This window comes from Triticum aestivum, chromosome 4B (assembly GCF_018294505.1).
Source record: "Triticum aestivum cultivar Chinese Spring chromosome 4B, IWGSC CS RefSeq v2.1, whole genome shotgun sequence".
Lineage (NCBI taxonomy): Eukaryota > Viridiplantae > Streptophyta > Magnoliopsida > Poales > Poaceae > Triticum > Triticum aestivum.
Genome location: NC_057804.1, coordinates 403044818 through 403062052, shown reverse-complemented (window position 1 = coordinate 403062052; position 17235 = coordinate 403044818).

Below are 17235 nucleotides of genomic sequence, written 5' to 3'. Positions count from 1 at the left end.
ATTATGGAAAATTGCATTTAAGCTAGCCTTCATCTCTTTGATAATTTCATTTTGATAAAAGCATAAGAGAGTGGTAGATTCAACCTTATCATTCATAGGGCACCCAAATATAGTTTTCATTTTTTTCATAGGTATCTATAGCACCCCCCTTAAGAAAACTTTCTTCAAAAATAGAATCTAGAACTTGCTTGAAAGAAGCGGGTAAGCTAACGTAGAAACTTTTTAGGTAAACTTCAATTTGATATTGTGGCACATAGCTAGCCCAAGCATCTTTTAAAGACTCATCAAGCAAATAGCGAAAAATTCCGGAGTCATCTTCATCAAAATTATTTAAACTCTCATCGGGGAGCCCGGTGGGTCTTTCCATAGCATCATTATTTATGAGCTTAGAGAGGATAGAGGGGCTATCCAAGGTATTAGAACCCTGGAAAGGACCCTTAGTTATTTTTGATTTGGCCATGGAAACGGGAAGGCAAACGGAAAAGAGAGAGGAGATTGGGAAAGAGAGGGCGAATAAAACGGCAAGGGTGAAGTGGGGGAGAGGAAAACAAGAGGCAAATGGCAACTAATGTAAATGCGAGGGAGAAGAGTTTGTGATGGGTACTTGGTATGTCTTGACTTGAGCGAAGACCTCCCCGGCAACGGCGCCAGAAATCATTCTTGCTACATCTTGAGCTTGCGTTGGTTTTCCTTGAAGAGGAAAGGGTGATGCAGCAATAGTGGTGTAAGTATTTCCCTCAGTTTTTGAGAACCAAGGTATCAATCCAGTAGGAGGCTCCTCAAAAGTACCACGCACCTACACAAACAAACAAGAACTCACAACCAACGCAATAAAGGGGTTGTCAATCCCTTCACGGCCACTTGCGAAAGTGAGATCTGATAGAGATAATATGATAAGATAAATATATTTTTGGTATTTTATAATATAGATAGGAAAAGTAAAGATGCAAATAAAAGTAGATTGAAAGCTTATATGATAAAAGATAGACCCGGGGGCCATAGGTTTCACTAGTGGCTTCTCTCAAGATAGCATAAGTATTACGGTGAGTGAACAAATTACTGTTGAGCAATTGATAGAAAAGTGAATAATTATGAAATTATCTAGGCATGATCATGTATATAGGCATCACGTCCGTGACAAGTGAACCGACTCCTGCCTGCATCTACTACTATTACTCCACACATCGACCACTATCCATCATGTATCTAGAGTATTAAGTTCATAAAGAACAGAGTAACGCATTAAGAAAGATGACATGATCTAGAGGGATAAACTCATGCAATATGATATAAACCCCATCTTTTTATCCTTGATGGCAACAATACAATACGTGCCTTGCTGCCCCTGCTGTCATTGGGAAAGGACACCTCAAGATTGAACCCAAAGCTAAGCACTTCTCCCATTGCAAGAAAGATCAATCTAGTAGGCCAAACCAAACTGATAAATCGAAGAGACTTGCAAAGATAACTTAATCACACATAAAAGAATTTAGAGGAGATTCAAATATTTATCATAGATAAACTTGATCATAAATCCACAATTCATTGGATCTCGACAAACACACCGCAAAAAGAGTTACATCGAATAGATCTCCAAGAAGATCAAGGAGAACTTTGTATTGAGATTAGAAGAGAGAGAAGAAGCCATCTAGCTAATAAGTATGGACCCGAAGGTCTTTGGTAAACTACTCACAACTCATCGGAAGGGCTATGGTGTTGATGTAGAAGCCCTCCATGGTCGATTCCCCCTCCGGGGGAGCGCCGGCGAAGGTTCCAAGATGGGATCTCGCGGATACAGAAGGTTACGATGGTGGAAATAGTTTTTCGTGGTTGCTTCTGATGTTTTCAGGGTACATGGGTATATATAGGAGGAAGAAGTAGGTCGGTGGACGCCCGGGGGGCCCACGAGAAAGGGGGGCGCGCCCAGCCCTAGGGGGCTTGCTGGGCACCCTCGTGGTTGCCTCGGTTGTTTCTTGACTTCCACTCCAAGTCCTGTAGATCACGTTCATTCCAAAAATCACGCTCCCTAAGGTTTCATTCCATTTGGACTCCGTTTGATATTCCTTTTCTTCGAAACACTAAAATAGGCAAAAAAAAAACAGCAATACGGGTTGGGCCTCCGGTTAGTAGGTTAGTTCCAAAAATGATATAAATGTGTAAAGTAAAGCCCATAAACATCCAAAACGGGTAATATAATAGCATGGAACAATCAAAAATTATAGATACATTGGAGACGTATCAGGCATGCGGGAAGGCACATTATGGGCATTCCACTTCTTCAACACCATCGACAGTCAAAATGATTTACACTTGTCTCTTCACCTTTACCACCTTTAAATATTGTGGTTCATCATAGTTAATTGCTGCCTAATCCTGTAATTACTGAACATATTGTACTGTCAATTTTATTTATGGATTCGTTGTTGAACCATTGTGAGGAGAATTTGAATTGCATGTTTCATATACAAAATTTCCAATTCGAATAATAAATTACAGGCAAAACTAAAAATATACGGGAGTTAATAAAATAATGTGCACACGGTTAGTAAGAAAACATCATGTGCGATGTAAAAAGAGAACAGACGGTCATGGAACTTTGCAAATGGTTCTGGCAGCAAAAGCGCTTGTGATGGATAGCCCAATGCCACACAGTTTTCTACATCAAATCGTGTGTGATATAGTTCATAAAAGCAAACAGTTAACCAAGGCAGAGCATGTGTGATAGTTACACCTTTCACACACGAGCGTATACATAAAACTGTGTGGGATGCACATACGAACAGAAACGTTTTCCCTGGATTGACTGTGTGGGATGTACATAAGAACGGAAACATATTCCTTGGATTGATTGCGTGTGATATACATACGGACACAAATGTTTTTCTGGGATTCACGGTGCGGGATGTACATACGAACGGAAATGATTGGGTTTCGATGCCTTGCCCGATCACACACGGCCCTAGCCTATGTCCCAGGAGGGCCTATCCCCGATGATTTCTGGGTCATGTGGGAAGGACTCCCCTATCGCCCACACTCACTTGGTGATGGTTCCAAATGCTGTCACGGAAAGGGTTTAAAAACCGTTTGTATAGCACCGATGCGTACTAGTGTGAGCCTAATGGTGAAGAACTTCAACAAGTTCTACAAGAGTAGAAGCGAAGAAAGAAGTTCCAAGTCAAGGTCCTACAATGACAAAAGATCTTCTAGTCGTGAGCGTAATTGCTACAATTGTGGAAGACATGGACACTACTCCAATGAGTGTATGGCTCCCTACAAAAGAATAGAAGACTCACCTAAAAGGAGAAGTAGAAGAGAAGAATCACCTCCAAGGGAGAGAAGGAGTAGAGATGATCGTTATGAACGAAGAACCTCTCGTAGAAGCAAGGATTCGGAAAGGAAGGGCAAGTCATCAAGGAGCTATACAAAACAAAGATATCATGCTCATGTTGGTGAATGGGCATCCGGCTCAGCGGAGCTCTGAGAGAAGTTATCACTCTGACTCTGAATATACTTAAGATGAAGGTGTTGCTGGTCTAGCACTTGTGTCAACCAACTCCTATGACATATTTGACTCACCAAATGAAGGAATTGGAAGATGCTTCATGGCTAAAGGCCCAAAGGTATCACGCCATGAGTATGTTGATTTCAATAGTGATGAAGATGATTTGCTAGGTGATGATGACTTACTTGTTGACAACTCTAGTGATGAAAACTATGATGAACTTGCTATTAATCATGCTAATCAAGATAAAACGAATGACGATGGTAAGAAGGAGATTGAGCGTCTAACTAAAGAACTAAACACTCTTAAGTTAGCTCCTGAAGCTACCTTGGAAGATCTTTGAGAGCTTTTAAAGATTCATGAGAAGCTACGCTTTGAAAAGCTCAATCTTGAGCAAGAGCATGGGTTCTTAAAAGCAATCAATGATGATCTTCATAAGAAAAGTTCTTCTTACATTGCCAAGCATTTACTCTTGTATACTTACATGCCACAAGTAAAATCTAGCAACAAGAGTAAGAAATATTCTTCTTCTAGTAGTAACAATAATCATGCTAAATCCAATATTGTTGCTTCTAGTAGTTCTCTTGATTCCACTAATGATTCTCTTAGCCAAGTTACACTTGAGCAAGAAAATAGCTTATTGAAGGGAATTATAGAGAAAGGTGTTTACAAGAGCCTCGCCGAAAGTAAGCAATTTGAGGAAACTATATGCAAGCAAGGAAGGCACCGGAAGAATCAAGGTGTTGGTTTTGAACGAAAGTTCAATGCTAATGGAGTTGAGTGGGAAGAAGATCAATACCCCAAGACGAAGTTTGTTTCTCAACAAGAGAAGTATGATCCTACTTCTTTCAAGGGGACACAAGATCAAGATGATCTTCCACCACAAGACCATAATCTAAAAGGCAAGGACAAGCTTCAAGAGGAGATTGATGCATTTCAAGAAGCTCCGAAGGCCTTGGTCAAGTGGGTTCCCAAGACTACATCAAGTTCTACTTCATCAAGTAAGACTACGACTCCAAGGATTCCCATCAAGTTGATGTGGATCCCTAAGAAAAAGAACTGGAGAGTTCTTGAGGGTGACTCCGCCAACATACTTCACTCATATTCATTTTGACAAGGACAAGTGCAAACAACTTCCACATCTTGCACTAGTACAAGGAGGCACAAACCCTCTTGTTTGTAAGACAAGGGACAAGGTAACCTAATGCCTTCATGGACACCATCTTGTGTGTACTTCACTCTATGTCTATGGATATCTTTGTTTGTTCCTTGTGGGACTAGCCCATGTAGGTATTGAAAGTGCAACTCACTCCAATAGATTGCTCCAAATGATCTACATCAACATTGAGCATCCACATCTTCAACATCTAGATGAAGTCATCATCGACAAAACCCAAGGTTAGTTCATCCCTCTTAGGGGGGATATCACATCTAGGGGGACCTTTATTCTAAGAATTGAGCTAGAGCAACTCTAATGGTGTGAACACAACAATGCTTTATGTCAAAGTGGTGACCCCACTTGTGCTTAAACAATGAGTATGACCTACGATCAAATGTTCTCATTTGACTCCTCAGTCAATATACTCATATATAGATGATCTAGTCATCGCTAATTGCTTGATAGATGCTAGAGTGTTTATGCATGCTTTGCTACATATTTCATTTGCTATCTTATTGTGTGAGCATGTTGAGTGCATATTTTTCTCATTCGAGGACAACCATTTGTTCCTTTGATTATTTGGTTTCTCCTTTTGCCAAATGGATGGACAAGAATGCCTAAGAACTTCCTCTAGCTATCTATGCTTTTCTCGTCTCAAACTCTATTCATGCTACATCACAAAGTTTGATCAAGTTAGATTCGAACCTTCTGGGTGAGGAGCACTCGGAGCCACCGACTCATCATAGACTTAAACTTCGAAAACCTCTCTGTGTATTTCGGTCTGACCGATTCATCCCTTTTGGTCATACCGAGTTCATTGAGTTGATCTAGGTTTTCAATCTCGGTGCAACCGATTTGAACAGTTCGGTCACACCGAGTTGCAGTAACCGCTTGCCAATGTGCATCTCGGTGCCACCGAGTTGTTCCACTCGGTCACACCGACAGGGACAGGATATATAAACCCACGGGTCAAATTTTGGAAATTCCTTCAAAACCCTTCGCCCACGCGTATCCTGCTCTGCTGACTCATGTCTCCGGCTCGTCTCCTCATCACCAACGACCTCCTGCTGAGGGAGTCCTGGATTAGGGGGTATCCAGACAGCCGGACTATATACATCATCCGGACTATTGGAGCGTGAAGATACAAGACTCAAGACTCCGGCCCGTGTCTGGATCGGACTCTCCTTTGCGTGGAATACAAGCTTGGCGATCTGGATATTATATTTCCTTCCTTGTAATCGAATCCTTGTAAACCCTAGCCCTCTCCCGTGTCTATATAAACTGGAGAGGTTGGTCCTTAGAAGGCCGATCACGATTACAATCATACCATCATAGGCTAGCTCTTAGGGTTTAGCCTCTATGATCTCGTGGTAGATCTACTCTTGTACTACTCATATCTTCAATATTAATCAAGCAGGAAGTAGGGTTTTACCTCCTGAAAGTGCAACTATCACTAGGTGGTTTTGGTAATTCCTAACAACATATAGCTCATTGAGCTAACATCATTCCAAGATGAACATTTCAGGAAAAGCTCAATGAATGGCATGGCATGGATAAGGAAAGTGGATCCCTCAAAATACTAAGGATAAAAGGATTGGCTCAAGCTCAAAAGCTCAAGACTCTACATTTTATATTTTAGTGATCCAAGATCACATTGAGTCTATAGGAAAAGCCAATACTATCAAGGAGGGATGAGGTGTTGTTTAATGAGTTTCTTGCTCCACAGTGCTTAGTGATATGCTCCAAAAACCCTCAACTACTTTCTCATATCCACATATGACCCAAACCAAAAGTCAAACTCGGCCTCACCGATTCTTTCTACCCGGCGCCACCGAGTTCAGATGTCATAGCCACTACCACAAACCCTAGGCAAATCGGTCTCACCGATAGGGATCTCGGTCTCACCAAGATGGGATTGTAATCTCTCTGTTTCCCTTCGTAATGTTTTGGTCTCACCGATATGAGCGATCGGTCCCACTGAGATTGCAATGTAAACTCTCTGTTTCCTTTTCGTAACATTTCGGTCTCACCGAAATGAGCGAACCGGTCCCATCGAGTTTACCTGACCAACTCTCTGGTTAGCTTATTACCAAAATCGGTCTCACCGAGTTTGTGTAATCAGTCTCACCGAGATTATGTTATGCCCTAACCCCAACCATATCGGTCCTACCGAGTTGCATGTCGGTCCCACCGAAAATCCTAACGGTCACTAGGTTTACTAAATCGGTCTGACCGAGTTTGTTGATTCGGTCCCACCGAGATTGGTAAATTGTGCGTAACGGTTAGATTTTCTGTGGAGGCTATATATACCCCTCCACCTCCTCTTCATTCGTGGAGAGAGCCATCAGAACAAACCTACACTTCCAACTTAAGATTTCTGAGAGAGGACCACCTGCTCATGTGTTGAGGCCAAGATATTCCATTCCTACCATATGAATCTTGATCTCTAGCCTTCCCCAAGTTGCTTTCCACTCAAATCTTCTTTCCACCAAATCCAAATCCTGTGAGAGAGAGTTGAGTGTTGGGGAGACTATCATTTGAAGCACAAGAGCAAGGAGTTCATCATCAACACACCATTTGTTACTTCTTGGAGAGTGGTGTCTCCTAGATTGGCTAGGTGTCACTTGGGAGCCTCCGACAAGATTGTGGAGTTGAACCAAGGAGTTTGTAAGGGCAAGGAGATCGCCTACTTCGTGAAAATCTACCGCTAGTGAGGCAAGTCCTTCAAGGGCGACAGCCATGGTGGGATAGACAAGGTTGCTTCTTCGTGGACCCTTCGTGGGTGGAGCCCTCCGTGGACTCGCGCAACCGTTACCCTTCGTGGGTTGAAGTCTCCATCAACCTGGATGTACGATAGCACCACCTATCGGAACCACGACAAAAACATCCATGTCTCCAATTGCGTTTGAATCCTCCAATCCCTTCCCTTTACATTCTTGCAAGTTGCATGCTTTACTTTCTGCTGCTCATATACTCTTTGCATGCTTGCTTGAATTGTGTGAAGATTGCTTGACTTGTGCTAAGATAGCTAAAATCTGCCAAAGACTAAAATTGGGAAAAGGATAAGTTTTTAATTGGTCAAGTAGTCTAATCACCCCCCTCTAGATATACTTCCGATCCTACAAGTGGTATCAGAGCTTTGGTCTCCATTTGCTTTGATTTCCATAGCTTTTGGTGGTCATAGCCTTGGTTTCACAACCTAGGAGAGTATGGCGTCTGGCGAGGGAAATTATTACCGTAGAGGTCCTTACTTTGATGGTACGAATTTTGCTAGTTTGAAGCATAAGATGAAAATGCATATTCTCGGACATAAGCCCGCCGTTTGGGCTATTGTGTGTATTCGCTTGCAAGGTGAATTCTTGGATGGGAGAGAACCGAACCGTGAAGCTAGCGCGGATGAGTTGAAGATGCTGCAATACAACGCTCAAGCTTGTGATATCCTCTTCAATGGATTGTGCCCCGAAGAATTCAACAAAATCAGCCGTCTTGAGAATGCAAAGGAAATTTGGGATACTTTGATTGATATGCATGAAGGTACCGACTCCGTCAAGGAATCCAAATTGGATGTGCTCCAAAGTCAACTTGACAAGTTCGAAATGAAGGATGGTGAAGGTGTCGCTGAAATGTACTCTAGGCTTGCTCTTATCACAAATGAGATTGCGGGATTAGGAAGTGAAGAGATGACCAACAAATTCATCATCAAGAAGATCCTAAGAGCATTGGATGGAAAATATGATACCGTGTGCACATTGATCCAAATGATGCCCAATTACAAGAATCTCAAGCCAACGGAGGTCATTTGAGGAATTGTTGCTCATGAGATGTCACTCAAGGATAAGGAGGAACTTCACAACAAGTAAAGTGGTGCCTACATAGCCTCATGTGAAGCTCCTACATCATCAAGTGAGAAACAAACCTTCAATGAAGAATTGAGCTTAATGGTGAAGAACTTCAACAAATTCTACAAGAGTAGAAGCAAAGAGAGAAGCTCCAAGTCAAGGTCCTACAATGACAAAAGATGTTCTAGTCGAGAGCAAAATTGCTACAATTGTGGGAGACCCGGACACTATTCCAATGAGTGTACGGCACCCCACAAAAGAATAGAAGAATCATCAAAGAGGAGAAGCAGAAGAGAAGAATCACCACCAAGAGAGAGGAGGAGTAGAGATGATCGTTATGAACGAAGAACATCCCGGAGAAGCAAGGATTCGGAAAGGAAGTACAAGTCATCAAGGAGCTACACAAAACAAAGACATCAAGCTCATGTTGTTGAATGGGTATCCGGCTCCGACTCCGACAATCACTCCGAGAGAAGCTATCACCCCGACTCCGAACATACTCAAGATGAAGGTGTTGCCGGTCTAGCACTTGTGTCAACCAACTCCTACGACATATTTGATTCACCAAATGAAGGACTTGGAAGATGCTTCATGGCTAAAGGCCCTAAGGTAACACACCCCGAGTATGTTGATTTCAATAGTGATGAAGATGACTTGTTAGGTGATGATGATTTACTTGTTGACAACTCTAGTGATGAATACTACGATGAAACGTCAATTAATCATGCTAATCAAGATAAAACGAATGACAATGATAAGGAGAATATTAAGATTCTAACTAAAGAACTAAACACTCTTAAGTTAGCTCATGAAACTATCTTAGAAGATCATCGAGAACTTTTAAGGGCTCATGAGAAGATACGCTTTGAAAAGCTCAACCTTGAGCAAGAGCATGAGTTCTTAAAGGAAATCAATGATGATCTCCGTAAGAAAAGTTCTTCTTACATTGCCAAGCGTTTATTCTTATCAACTTACATGCCTCAAGTCAAGTCCATTAACAAGAAAAAGAAAGATTCTTCCTCTAGTAGTAACAATAATGATGCTAAATCCAATATTGTTGCTCCTAGTAGTTCTCTTGATTCCACTAATGATTCTCTTAGCCAAGTTACACTTGAGCAAGAAAATAGCTTATTGAAGGGAATTATAGACAAAGGTGTTTACAAGAGCCTTGCCGGGAGTAAGCAATTTGAGGAAATTGTGCGCAAGGAAGGAAGGCACCGGAAGAACCAAGGTGTTGGCTTTGAACGAAAGTTCAATGCCAATGGAGTTGAGTGGGAAGAAGATCAATACCCCAAGACTAAGTTTGTTCCTCAACAAGAGAAGTATGATCCTACTTCCTTCAAGGGGACACAAGCTCAAGATGATCTTCCACCACAAGACCACAAGCAAAAAGGCAAGGACAAGTTTCAATAGGAGATTGATGCATTTGAAGAAGCTCATAAGGCCTTGGTCAAGTGGGTTCCCAAGACAACGTCAAGTTCTACTTCATCAAGTACGACTACAACTCCAAGGATTCCCATCAAGATTATGTGGATCCCGAAGAAGAAGAACTAGAGAGTTCTTGAGGGTGACTCTTCCAACATACTTCACTCATATCATTTTGGCAACAACAAGTGCAATCAACTTCCACATCTTGCACTAGTTCAAGGAGTCACAAACCCTCTTGTTGGTAAGACAAGGGATAAGGTAACCTAATGCATTCATGAACATCATCTTGTGTGTGCATCACTCTATGTATATGGATATCCTTGTTTGTTCCTTGTGGGACTAACCCGTGTAGGTATTGAAAGTGCAAGTCACTCCAAAGGATTGCTCCAAATGATCTTCATCAACATTGAGCATCCACATCTTCAAACACCTACATGAAGTCATCATTGACAAAACCCAAGGTTAGTTCATCCCTCTAAGGGGGGATCTCACATCTAGGGGGAGCTTAACTCTAAGAATTGAGTCAAAGCAACTCCAATGGTGTGAACACATCAATGCATTATGTAAAAGTGGTAACCCCACTTGAGCTTAAATGATGAGTATGACCAATGATCAATTGTTCTCATTTGACTCCTAAGTCAATATACTCATATATAGATGACCTAGTCATCGCCAATTGTTTGATAGATGCTAGAATTGGTTGTGCATGCTTTGCCACATATTTCATTTGCCATTTTAATGTGTGAGCATGCTGGTTGCATATTTAACTCATTCGAGGACATCCACTTGTTGCTTTGATTGATTGATTTCTTTTTCTTTTGCCAAGTGGATGAACAAGAATGCCTAAGAACCTTCTCTAGCTATCTATGCTTTTCTTGTCTCAAACTCTATTCATGCTACATCACAAAATTTGATCAAGTCAGGTTCGAACCACTCTATGTGAGGAGCACTCGTAGTCCCTAATTCGTCATAGACTTAAACTTCCAAAACTTCTTTGTGCATTTCGGGCTGACCGATTCTTCCATTTCGGTCGTACCGAGATCACTAAGTCGATCTAGGTTTCAATCTCGGTGCAACCAATTTGAACATTTCGGTCACACTGAGTTGATGTAACTGTCAACAGTTATGCATCTCGGTGCCACCGTGTTGTTCCACTCGGTCACACCGATAGGGTCGGGCTATATATACTCATGGGCAAAAATTTGGAAACTTTTTCCAAACCCCTTCGCCCGCGCATAGGTCGCTCTGCCACCTGGGTCTCCGAATCGTCCTCCTCGTCGCCAGCCACCTCCAGTCGCTGGTCTCCATCGCTGTCAACGGAATTCAACCCCGCCATTGCCGCCATAGCAAGTTCATCGCCAAGCTAGGGTATGGACTCGATCACAATGCTATCCCCGTCCGATTCCTAGCACATTGTGTTCATTATGATTGTTGCCATGATTGAAACGATTCTATCCAGTCAAAACAATCCATAGATTAGAAGTGAATTGGAAATTTAGGGTTAGGTTTCCGCCAAAACCATCTTGGACCCACCGAGTTGTAGAACTCGGTTCCACCGATTCAGCTAGGGCCATTGCACAAGTGATTCTCGGTCTGACCGAGAATTGCAAATCGGTGTGACCGAGTTCAGGACTTTGTGAAACCCTACCAGTCTCGGTGCCACCGAACTGTGACTCAGTCTGACCAAATTCACTAGTTTAGGTCCGAAAGCTGCTTCGGTATCACCGCGTTTGCAAATCGGTTGATCCGAAATGCTTTCTGTGGAAAACTAAAACTAAGTTTTTGAATCATTCTTTTGCAAAAACCTCTGCATTTTGTGATGCTCATCCACTCTATCTCATCTATATCTATTCACAGGGTCTGCAGTCAGTATTTTCAATATGTCTGATCAAAGTGACAGCCAGAGCCAGTCAGAGGAGCAGATTCACATGAGTGAGGGCACTTGTCCCTCTAGCACCTCAGATGATGGCAGTAGGAGCACCCCAAGCAACTTGCCCAAAGCTGCCACCAGGGCCAGAAAGAAGAAAACCTCAGAATCTAAGGATGAAGACTATGTGGCAGTTGAGGATGAGGCCACTTCCAAGAAGAAAGTGCTCAAAAAGGAATATGGCACAACTGCAACCACTAAGCCTGGTATGAAGACCAAAGTGCCTGCAAAGAGAACTCCCATGTCTAAAGACAGAGCCTCTACTCAAGTACCAGAGACATCTGATCCCAAAGAGGCTGCTACAGAAGGGAAGAAGAGGAAGGAAAGGGTCAAGAAGACCATGGCCAGAGTTGTTGGACAGCCTTCCATGATGGAAGAGGAAGAGGAAGAAGAGGCTGCTGCACCTGCACCCAAGGCTCAAAAGCTTATGGGTGATGCTATTAGGTCAGGGGCTGCATCATCAAAGCCCAAAGAAGCACCCAAAGTTGCCTCCAAGCCCAAGACTGCACCTAACAGGAATACCAGGAACATATCTGCTACTGAAAAGAACAAGGCCCCAGTGTTTGAAGTTGTTGCTGAAGAAGAAGAAGATGCAGAGCATATCTTGAGGAAGTTGAAGCCAAAGATTCCAAACCACAATGATGCTCATCCTATGGCTGAGAACATGAAGCTGAGGAAGGATGCAGGACTCAGACAGTGGAGATCATCTGATCCTTATGCTATCAGGAGAAGGACTGTTGTTGACTACAGGTTCCATACTAAGGAACATCAGGATTTCTATGAGACTGTGCTGCTGGACAAGAAGCCTATAGTTTGTGACATGAGGTGGGTCAATTGGAAATACGTCAAGGAGAATGAGGAACACTATCCTGGTGTGTATGACAGTTTCAGTGCTTGTGGAGTTGCAGACTTTGTTGGACAGAAGTTCACAAAGTGGAATGATGAGCTCATAATGCAATTCTACTCCACAGCACACTTCTATCCAGATGGCAGGATAGTATGGATGTCTGAAGGTACAAGGTACCAGTCTACAATTGAGGAGTGGGCAAATCTGATAAATGCACCAAAGGAGAAAGAAGATGACTTGGATGTCTATGCCAAGAAGAAGAAGGATCACAATTCTATGGCACACATGTACAAGGAGATCCTAGATAAAGCTCTTGAAACTCACAAGTTTGGATCTGTACATTTCCTTCTGTCGGGACTGCCAACCATCAACTGGATCCTTAGGCACACACTCTTTCCCAAGTCAGGAGATCACAACATGATCAGAGGCCATGCTATCAATCTGCTACACATATTTGATGTGCCTCAAAAGTTCAAGGTCATGAGCCTCATAGTTGAGACTATCAAGAGGACAACAGCTGACCAGAAGAGAACATGTGGGTATGCCCCACAAATCCAGGAGCTGATTAACTCCAAGATGGGCACAGGCACATACCTATTGGACAAGGATCACATGCCTATCTTTCCATATTTTGAGGACAACCAAGTGGTTATGGATGAAGATGAACCATCTTCTGTGCATGCTCAAGCAAAGAGGGAGAAAGCAAGGACGGAGAAGGCTACCAAAATGCCAACAATGGAAGAGGCATCTCAGTACTTCTTGAAGAGCAAACAAGATCAACTAGGCTACTTGATTGCATCCACTCTGAGGATTGAGAAAGGGCTGGTGAGGGAGTCCTGGATAAGGGGGTATCCGGAGAGCCGGACTGTACACATCGTCTGGACTGTAGAAGCATCAAGATACAAGACTCAAGACTTCGGCTCGTGTCTGGATGGGACTCTCCTTTGCATGGAAGACAAGCTTGGCGATCCGGATATTATATTTCCTTCCTTGTAACCGACTCCATGTAAACCCTAGCTCTCCGGTGTCTATATAAACCGGAGAGCATGGTCCTTAGAAGGCCGATCACAATTACAATCATACCATCATAGGCTAGCTCTTAGGGTTTAGCCTCTATGATCTCGTGGTAGATCTACTCTTGTACTACTCATATCTTCAATATTAATCAAGTAGGAAGTAGGGTTTTACCTCCATCGAGAGGGCCCGAACCTGGGTAAACATTGTGTCCCTTGCTTCCTGTTACCATCAGCCTAAGACGCACAGATCGGGACCCCCTACCCGAGATCCACCGGTTTTGACACCGACATTGGTGCTCTCGTTGAGAGTTCCCCTGTGTCGTCGCTTCGAGGCTTGATGGTGTCTTCAATCGTCAACAACACGGTCCAGGGTGAGACTTTTCTCCCCGGACAGATCTCTGTGTTCGGCGGCTTCGCACTGCGGGCCGATTCGCTTGGCCATCTGGAGCAAATCAACAGCTATGCCCCTGGCCACCAGATCAAGTTTGGAAACTTTAACTACACGATGGATATTCGCGGAGACTTGATCTTCGACGGATTCGGCCGTGTGCCAGGAGCGCCGGATAGTCACGACGAGCACGGCCTAGACCTGCTGTCGGACAATGCTCGGAACATCATCCCTGCAATAGCCCCAGATCTAAATCTGGAACAGGTTGCATTGCCCGAGGACAGAGGGATGGACCCCACCCCGCGGGCTGCACGCTCATCGTCGGTGGAGCCGAACACAGGTCACGTCTCTGTGGAGGCCTGTATCCCCGGGCCCCCGGACTCATATCCGGTCGTCGGTCCCGGTCCGCGCACTCTCGAGCCAGGTTGGGCTCCGGTAATGGAGTTCACCGCTGCGGACATCTTTCAGCACTCGCCCTTTGGCGACATGCTGAACTCATTAAAGTCTCTCTCTTTGTCAGGAGACTCTGGGCCAAACTATGTCCGGCTTGAGTGGGAAGAAGGCGACGAAGAAATTCGCTGCCCACCCACCACCCACTTCATCGCCACGATCGATGATTTAACCAACATGCTCAACTTCGACTTTGAAGACATCGATGATATGGACGACGATGTAGGAGACGTACAGGAGCCACCGCTCACAGGACGGTGGATGGTGGACACTCCAGAAGAAACCAATGGCGACGAGGCAGTAAAGGATAACCCCTCGGGAGGAAAAGCAAAGCATGGGCGCCCTCGGCGCCGCTCCAAGCCCCGCCACATCAATACCGGCCCCGGAGGTGGAATCAGCCCGGATGGTGCTTGTCGGTGTCAAAACCGGCGGATCTCGAGTAGGGGGTCCCGAACTGTGCGTCTAGGAGGATGGTAACAGGAGACAAGGGACACGATGTTTTACCCAGGTTCGGGCCCTCTTGATGGAGGTAAAACCCTACGTCCTGCTTGATTGATATTGATGATGTGGGTATTACAAGAGTAGATCTACCACGAGATTAAGGAGGCTAAACCCTAGAAGCTAGCCTATGGTATGATTATTGTTCATCCTATGGACTAAAACCATCCGGTTTATATAGACACCGGAGAGGGCTAGGGTTACACAGAGTCGGTTACAATGGTAGGAGATCTACATATCCGTATCACCAAGCTTGCCTTCCACGCCAAGGAAAGTCCCATCCGGACACGGGACGAAGTCTTCAATCTTGTATCTTCATAGTCTTGGAGTCCGGTCTATGATGATAGTTCGGCTATCTGGACACCCCCTAGTCCAGGACTCCCTCAATAGCCCTTGAACCAGGCTTCAATGATGACGAGTCCGGCGCGCGTATTGTCTTCGGCATTGCAAGGCTGGTTCCTCCTCCGAATAATTTATAGAAGATTGTGAACACCAGGATAGTGTCCGGCTCTGCAAAATAAATTCCACATACCATCGTAGGGAGAATAATATTTACACAAGTTCAATCTGCCGACGTATTTTGTGGCGTGACGTCACACCACAACCAAGCCTTTACTCGAATCGTTTTTATTATACCACCTCCGCGTGTTTAGCGAAGCGATTTCCTTGGCACGTCTTGTCGAAGCAGAGATCGTGTTCCCCTTATTCCGGGATTCTCATCAATACGGACGTGGGTAACCCAACCACGCCCGTTGCCACGCCCCCTCCATCGAAGGCGGGTTCCAAACGGTCACGGGGACGGCTCTTGGTATTCTCCCTCTTTATAATGAGACCAAGGCCCGTTCTTTTTCTTCAATCCTCAATCGAATCCGCCCCTCGCCCCGAGTTCCAACACCCAGGACTCCAGATTCGGGTACTTTCGACCTTCGACAATGTCCGGCTCTGATCTACGAGGCCGGTGGATGCCCTCCTCCGTCACGGAAGAGGACGTGCTAAAGCTGAGAGACGCCAGGTACTTAACCTACGAGATTTCGCATAGGTTGCCTGCCCAAGGGCAAGTTATTCCTACTCCCGAGCCCGGCGAGAGTGTCGTGTTTATGTCTCACCTCCGTCGGGGTTTAGGCTTCCCGATGGATCCCTTAGTGAGGGGGCTCATGTTTTACTATGGGCTGGAATTCCATGACTTGGCTCCGGAGGCCATCCTCCACATCTCATAATTCATTGTCATCTGCGAAGCCTTCCTCCGCACTACCCCTCACTTCGGCTTGTGGCTCAAAACCTTCAACGTGGAGCCGAAGATGATTGAGGGGCGTCAGGCAGAGTGCGGAGGGGCGGTTATAAGCAAGAGGGCCGATGCTCCATGGCCCGAGGGCCCTTTTCAGGAGGAGCTCGGCTTATGGCAACAGGAGTGGTTCTATATCACTGCTCCCAGGGGCAGCAGGCAGAGGCCGCCGCCCGCCTTTCGCCCGGGCCCTCCACAACGGCTGACGTCATGGGTCAACAAAGGGCTTGACTGGGGGCCGTCCAAAGACGTACCCCTGTTGCAGGGCCAGATTTGAGACGTCCAAGAAAGGGAGATCAATCTGGTCGTAGTGGCACAGGTTATGCTGATTCGGCGCCTTCTGCCCTGCAAACGTTGCCCCCTCCGCCTGTGGGAATTTAATCCGGAGGGACCACGAGCTCTCCAACACTTCATGGGTTTAATACCCGTGGAGATGTACAAACTATTCTTCGGATCACAAGAGATGCGTCCGGACTTGACCGAGGATGCTGGCCTAAGCTGCAATCGCCTGGATACTCAAGTAAGTAGCCCTGTGTCCGGACACATTGTCCATTTATTTATCATGGGTTTGCCTTTTAACCAGCTATCCCTTGGACAGGAGTGGATAGCGCAAGCAAAACTGATACAGTGTCCGGCCCCCCTCCCTGAGACCACGCCGGATCCCGTGTTAATCAAAATGTTGGAGGTTGCACCTTCGGAGGAGGGCGAAGGGGGGCACAGGGAGACTACCACCTCTGCCAAGGAGGCTTTCAGTAAGGGGGGAATCAGGAATCCCTCCCTCCAGGGGGATAAGAGGACCGCTTCCGAAGACCCGGAGGCCAAGGCCTCAAAGTGGGGAAAGAAATCTGCACCGGAAGGTCCTGTGCCGGGAAGAGCCCCGGCCGCACAGTCTCCCCAAA